Source organism: Phasianus colchicus, chromosome Z (genome assembly GCF_987193195.1).
Source record: "Phasianus colchicus chromosome Z, bPhaCol1.hap1.1, whole genome shotgun sequence".
NCBI classification, from domain to species: domain Eukaryota; kingdom Metazoa; phylum Chordata; class Aves; order Galliformes; family Phasianidae; genus Phasianus; species Phasianus colchicus.
Genome location: NC_143476.1, coordinates 44,369,540 through 44,376,345, shown reverse-complemented (window position 1 = coordinate 44,376,345; position 6,806 = coordinate 44,369,540).

The following is a 6,806-nucleotide window of genomic DNA, read 5'->3' as shown; positions in this document are numbered from 1 at the left end:
TCATCATTGAGTACTTAGGCTCCCACAGGCTATCGAATGACAGGCATCGAATGTGACAGTCTGAGGTTTTTCTTTCCTTGTCACATTCACCCAAATCTTAACAGGGTACTCTCCCGATCCCCTCTGTAGATCATCTTTTTTCCAAGCAGTCAATTGACTAAGACATTCCTTAAATTGGATTATTATCAGGACCAAAACTACTAATTGGTCTCTCCCCATCATCACTGTCAAATCCTAAATGTCTAAATAGTTACTGTAGTGAAAAAGTCAATTCCCACACTAGCAGAGTGCTCTCCCCTCTCCAGTGGCACGTGGGCTTGGGATTTAGCTGTGGGATTGGCTGTGGATCTGGGACGGATCAAGGATTTGGGTCCCCCACCGTCACAGCACTGCTGCCAACATCTGGGCTGTGCTCCCCCAACCCCTCCACTGCTGCTCCCGGTGCCCCCTGGACCCCCTGCAGCCCCCAGACCCGGGGCTAAGGTGGGCCTGTGGCTAATGGGGTCTGTGGGAAGCTATCGAGGCATATGGGGCTGTGGTGGGTCCTAGGGGAGTTGTAGGAGGGATATAGTGAGATATGGGGCTATAGGAGACTGTGAGGGTGGTGTAGGGGTGTTTTGGGGAGCTATTGGAGGATATAGGGAGATTTGGGGCTCTAAGGGGTGGTGTGTAGGGAGATAGGGGGCTATGGGGGGCCATAGGGGACTGTAAGGGCTATCGGGGGCTGTTGGGGGCTATAGGGAAGGATATGGAGCCATAGGGAATGGGGGGGGGGGGCTTTAGGGGGCTTTAGGGGTTGGATGTGTATGTATATGCATATGTATATATTTACCCATGTGTGTTCTGGGCTGCATTCCAAAAGGGGTGGTCAGCAGGGGGAGGGAGATGATTGTCCCCCTCTGCTCAGCTCTTGTGAGGCCCCATCTACAGTACTGCATCCAGGCCTGGGGCCCCCAGTACAGGAAGAACATGGAGTTCTTGGAGCAGGTCCAGAGGAGAGCCACTAAGGGCTGGAGCACCTCTCCTGTGAGGAAAGGTTGAGGGAACTGGGCTTGTTTAGCTTGGAGAAGAGAAGGCTACAGGGAGACCTCACTGTGGCCTTCCAATACTTGAAGGAGACATATAAACAGGAGGGGGAATGGCTGTTTACAACGATGGATAGTGATAGGACAAGGGGGAGTGAGGATGTTTAGGTTAAATATTAGAAGGAAGTTTTTCACTCATGAGTGTGCCACCGCATTCCTGCACACGCCTGCATATGTGCAGCCCTCCACTTTGCGCAGGTGTGTGTGTCTTCCAACAGACACCCATTTGTGTGTGACCACATGTGCAATTCCACACATTTGCACATCTTTGTGCTCACAGAAAAGTGTGAGCAACCCCATCCTTGCATTCCCCACCTGCATGCACCCAATTTCGCCACCCTGTCCCTGCACATACGTGCACCACCCAGACCCTTCGCACACCCGCGTGCATGCACCACATCACATGCCCTCATTTGGTGCAGACAATTCACTGATGCGTGCAAACCATCTCTTTGAACACATACGTGCCAACACCTACCAAAAAACATCCATTTGTGTGCTTGTGTGCAGCCCAACTCCTCAGCACCTGTGCAAGCACACGCTTGTGCCACCCTGTCTATGCACTTCCCATGTGCTCACATGCACGCGTGGGCAGCTTGTTCCTGGAAGGGTGGGAAGGAGCTTAGCAGGCACGCATGGTTCTTCTCAGATGATTCTGATTCTCCTGTGTCAGTATTCCAGGCATTCTGGGTTGTGATGAATCCATCTCTCTGCAGCTTCCTATATTTTGGATTGTGTGTTCTAGTGCAAGCAATTCTGGGGGCATGATTTATCATCAGCGTAGTTAACACTGCATGGGAAATTTTGACATGCTTTGACTTGCCCATGCTTTCCACTGTCTCCATTTGTCTGGATCCTCTTGGAAATGTATGCCTAATGTGGAAATCCTTTCTTATTTCCTAGCTTTTGTGGTATAAGGAAGCATGAGAAGGTGATGGAACAGCTTGTTCTAGATGCCATCTCCAAGCAATTGGAAAAGAAGAAGGTCATCGGGAATAGTCAGCATGGATTTACCAAGGGAAAACTGTGCTTGACCAACCTCACAGCCTTCTACCAGCTGTGTAGAGCGGTGGGTTGGGGGAGAGCAGTAGACATCATCTACCTTGACTTCAGCAATGCTTTTGATACGGTCTCCCACAACATTCTGGTAATGAAGCTGAGAAAGTGTGGGGTAGATGAGTGAACGGTGAGGCAGGCTGAGAACTGTCAGAGGGAGGTGATTGGCAGTGCAGGGTGCGGCTGGAGAGCTGTGAGTGGTGGAGCTCCCTGGGGGTCGGTGCTGGGTCTGGTTCAATTTCTTCATCAACGACCTCGATGAGGGGATAGTGCCCACCTTCTGCAAGTACGTCTATGAGAAGTGGCAGGCACGCCACTAGTACTCTCCCCAGTTCTAGGCTCCCCAGTACGAGACGGACAGGGATCTCCTAGAGAGAGTCCAGCAGAAGGTCCTGAAGGGCCTGGAGCATCTCCCCTGTGAGGAAAGGCTGGGTGACCTGGGTCTGTTCAGCCTTGAGGAAAGAAAACTTAGAGGTGATCTTATTAATGCTTCTAAATATCTAAATATAAGTGTGTGAGTCAAAAGGACGTTGCCAACCTCTTGTCAGCAGTCTGTGGGGTAAGGACAAGGGGAAATGGCCATAAACTTGAGCATAAGAAGTTCTGCACCAATACGAGAAGGAACTTCTTCACAGTGAGGCGACAGAGCACTGGGAACAGGCTGCCCAGGGAAACTGTGGATTCTGCATCGCTGGAGATATTCCAGACCTGCCTGGACGTCCAACTGTGCAGCCTGCTGTAGGGAGCCTGTTTTGCAGGGGATTGGACTCAGCGATCTCTGGAGATCCCTTCCAACCCCTACAGTTCTGTGATTCTGTGATTTTAATTGCTGCTTCTTGCAGAATTCCAGTGTTTCAGAAGAGAAAAACACGGCTGGTATAAACTGGATTTCTGTGGTTGGTGAAGCTGTGCTGAGAACTGGGCTGACTATTGCATCTGGAAATGTGTGCAAAGCCTGTAGACAGAGAGGAATCACTTTTCTCTGCATGTTTAGCATGTCTAAGGTAGATCGTTGCTAGGAGAGCTTCTGCTTTTAAGCATAAATTGTATAAATAAGGTCATTTTAAAAGTAAGCTTGCCTGTTCTTTTTTACCTAAGTGATTTTGAGCAGGGATAAATTTGAGCTGCTATTTGCTAATGGAAGATGGAGAGAGGAAAAGCAAGTAAAAGGCATACTGTGCATAGCCACCATGTACCATCTGCACCGGTCTCCCCCTCCACAGAGGAGGAGCAGTTCAGCAAGCTTGGCCTGAGCCATAGAAGGGAACATACAAACATTTGGACCAACCCCAAACGAGCTAGTTCTGCAGGTTGGTTGTTTTCTGCTGTTTGCCTCATGTCCTGTTGCTCAGTAGTAGATTTGTTCATGTTCAGTACTAACAGGAAACTCGCACAGCACTTTGATCCCTTGCTGCTGGGATGGGGTGTTTGAGGAATGATGCTGGAATTAAGTGCTGAGCAAAAAGAATGTTTGGGCCAGGTGACCACAAGCAGTCTGTCTGTTTTGGATGCTGGCAGCTGATGGAAACAGGTGTTGTTGGGACTGTTCAGCTTTTAAGATAAGTCAGGTGTCCTGCAGCAAGAACAACTAGGTTCTAAGGTGCCTTTAAACGTGCACACGACGTATGTCTGTCCTGCTGTGCCACCCTTGTTTCTTCTTGAAGGCAGGTATTTTTACTACACGTGTTGGGCTTGTTTGCTTGTAGAAGGAAGAATGTTAGGTGTGCTTCTCACAGAGAATTTCTGTTATGATTTCTTTATAATTTTAATCTGAAGCATCAGAAGGAGTTGCAAGAAAGGGCCCTGCCAATGCAGTAAGTTCCTACTCAGCTCTGCACGACGGATCCTACTGTGGAGGGAGGTGTAAACGAGGACAGTTCAGAATCCTCTCTTGCCAGCTTCATGTGCTGGATTTTGAGCTGATGAAGTCTTTCTAAAGTGTTCCCTTATGTTTTAAAGGGCTGCATGGTGACATTTCTCCCATGGCTTGCATCTGTGCTTCTTGGCACGGAGCATTGTTTCTGTGTGACAGACTCTTTTGCAGAGCGTGGGTGTCCCAAATTCAGCCTTCTATTCCTCTAGTCTGAGAAACAGTTTATTTTGAGGAGGCAAGACAGAATGTGGTTTAAACCAGAACAAAATTTGAGTGTTAACACAATGAGGTTATTGAAGCAAACTTGGTGCTGTTGAAGCACTGTCTGAGGACAACGTCGGAGATCACACCTTCTGGCAGATGTGAAAAACACTTTTGGATTGAGTGTTTTTCACACAATCAAACAAAACATGATGACTGAGCAAGCTGCAAAGAGTTTCTGAGGGAAGCTTGGTGCCAGCTTAGAATTGGATCTGATCAACTTCTTGTGTGCTGATGTCCATCTGGGCTTTGGGGGGCAGCCTGCATAGCAGGGTATGTCTGGTAGGACCGAGACTTTGACCAGGCTGGGGCGAATCCAGTGTGCTTTGCTCTCATTCTTAGTGCTTGTTTTTGCTCAGGAGGGCAGGTGGTGAATCTCATGAACCGATGCCTGCAGATGGGGTTGTGGAGGAAGAGGTCCTGCAGGTCTTTTGTGCCACCCATGAAGCTGTAGCAAGGCTGCATCAGTGTAAAACACCAGAAATCCACAGAGACCTGAAGGTGAGCTGTGGGCTCCAGTAGTGCAGGAAGAGATGTGCATGCTCCTTTATGCCTGCATTTATGGCGGGTGGGCTTTGAAAGCTGGTACCAAGTTTCTGTTGTCAGGAGAAGTGGATATAAACTCTTTTCCCTATTGAAAGATTTTTAAAAAGAGCCTCTCATTCCTACTTACCATATGTTTATCATCTGTTGATCTGCTTGAGCAATTCAGATGTTTGAATAACTCTATTTTTCATGGGAGATGTGCCAGAATGTATCTGATTAATTATTTGCTGTGCCCTTCTACCACCCAAAACACTGCTGATGTTGCAGTAACTCAGAACAGGTGTGCTATAAATTTGTTTCCTGGCCCACATGAGAGAATGACTGCAGAGATGTTGGCCTTGGGGCAGGAGTTGTTCGAAGCTTTGGAGACTGGCCTCTAATCTTTGACTGTGAAAGTGGATCGTAAGGCTCAATGTGCTTAGGTGGGAACAGAGTGAGGCCAGCAGGGAAAAATCTCATGCCAATAATCAAGCCAACACAAAAAGGCATTTCCTTTTCCTGTCAGCTGGCTCATCAAATACCTGAAAACTATCTACAGCCAAGAGGGAGGCTCAGGTGTGCTTGTGAAGTTCAGCTGTGCTTTGATGATCAGGCTCTGTTTTCAGAGTCCTCAGTGGCTGTTTGTTTTGTATTGTTGGCCATTGGTTTTAGGAGCAACAGAAGACTTGGGTGCTGAGAGTAACCTGGTAGTGCAGGGCAGAAAAATCATCTGGGTTTGGATGCTTCCCTGTGTTTTAGGTGACTGTGATACCACTACTCGATCTGTTTGAGTGTATGGAACAAGTGTGACATCCTTTTTGGTGGAGTCCTGTGAAAGGAGTCCTATGGATTTGAGATGTGACTTTAAGCCTGTGGGCATCATCCAGGAGTTGGGATAAGCGGATGAGGCAAGGAAAGTTGGGGTAAGAGGATGAGGAGTAGGAATAGGAACCTTTTTGGTCAATATTACCTTCTGCCGTTCTCTTTTTTGATTAGGAATCTGTGTGTGTGGGTTTTTTGTTTTGTTTTGTTTTTCCTATAAAGAACAAACTCATGGTGCATCCTTACGAATGAATTCATTCACGCCTGTAAATTGGTGTTCTTCTCTGCATGGAGCTGCAATTGAAATGGACACCTCTGGTCTGATGTCCAGCCCCTCTTGCGTGCTCAGATCAGCAAAGTTTGCAAGGCCTGCATCTTGGTTGGTGAGCTGTGCCCAAGGTCAGAGAGTGGACTCTTCTCGGCTTTGAGACATGTCTTCCAGTTGCACGTTGTGTTATTTCTGTTGTGTTGGCCTCTTGAGCTCCAGCCCTAACTGGGGATCCAAGTACTAATGCAGAAGGAATGGTTTAGATATATGTGAACTTTGCTTGGAAGTGCAGTGCCAAGGGCTGCACACACCTGTGACAGTTCTGAGTGTAAGGAAAAGGCATCTGCTGGGTGAGCGCTTTGCTGGGTGAGCATCCCCCTGCTGATGAGCTGGCAGCTGATGTGTTTGCAGACAGCCCCATCCATGGGGATTGGAGTTTTTTTCGGTCTTCCAGCTCTTGGCTGTTGCTCTGAGAGTGGAGTGGAGGGTCTTGCCCTGAGAGAACTACCAGCAGAAGGGATCCCATGAGCAGCCTTTGAGCCCTTCCAGGCAAGCCAGCTGGATTAGTCTGTGGCCTGTGACTATGGTTTGGAGATTTCTACAGGATATTGATTCATTCTTAAATTTGATGGGGACTCTCCATAAACCTCCCAAGGCATGCCCAGAAAACCACTCGTGTGCTCTACTGGAATCTTCTTCAATAACCACAGGAATTTTAACAAAACAAAAAATTTACAGGAATTCTAACAACAACAACAACAAAGTTGGTTTCCACATACTTGAATTGTACACCAGCATTTGTTGTTGCTAAGTTACTTGGTTTTTTTTTTTTAACATTTAAGGCTCACTTTTGCAATTTTATAGCTACTTAGAAATATTGTCTTATTGCTTATCATCTGTGTCACATACATGGATC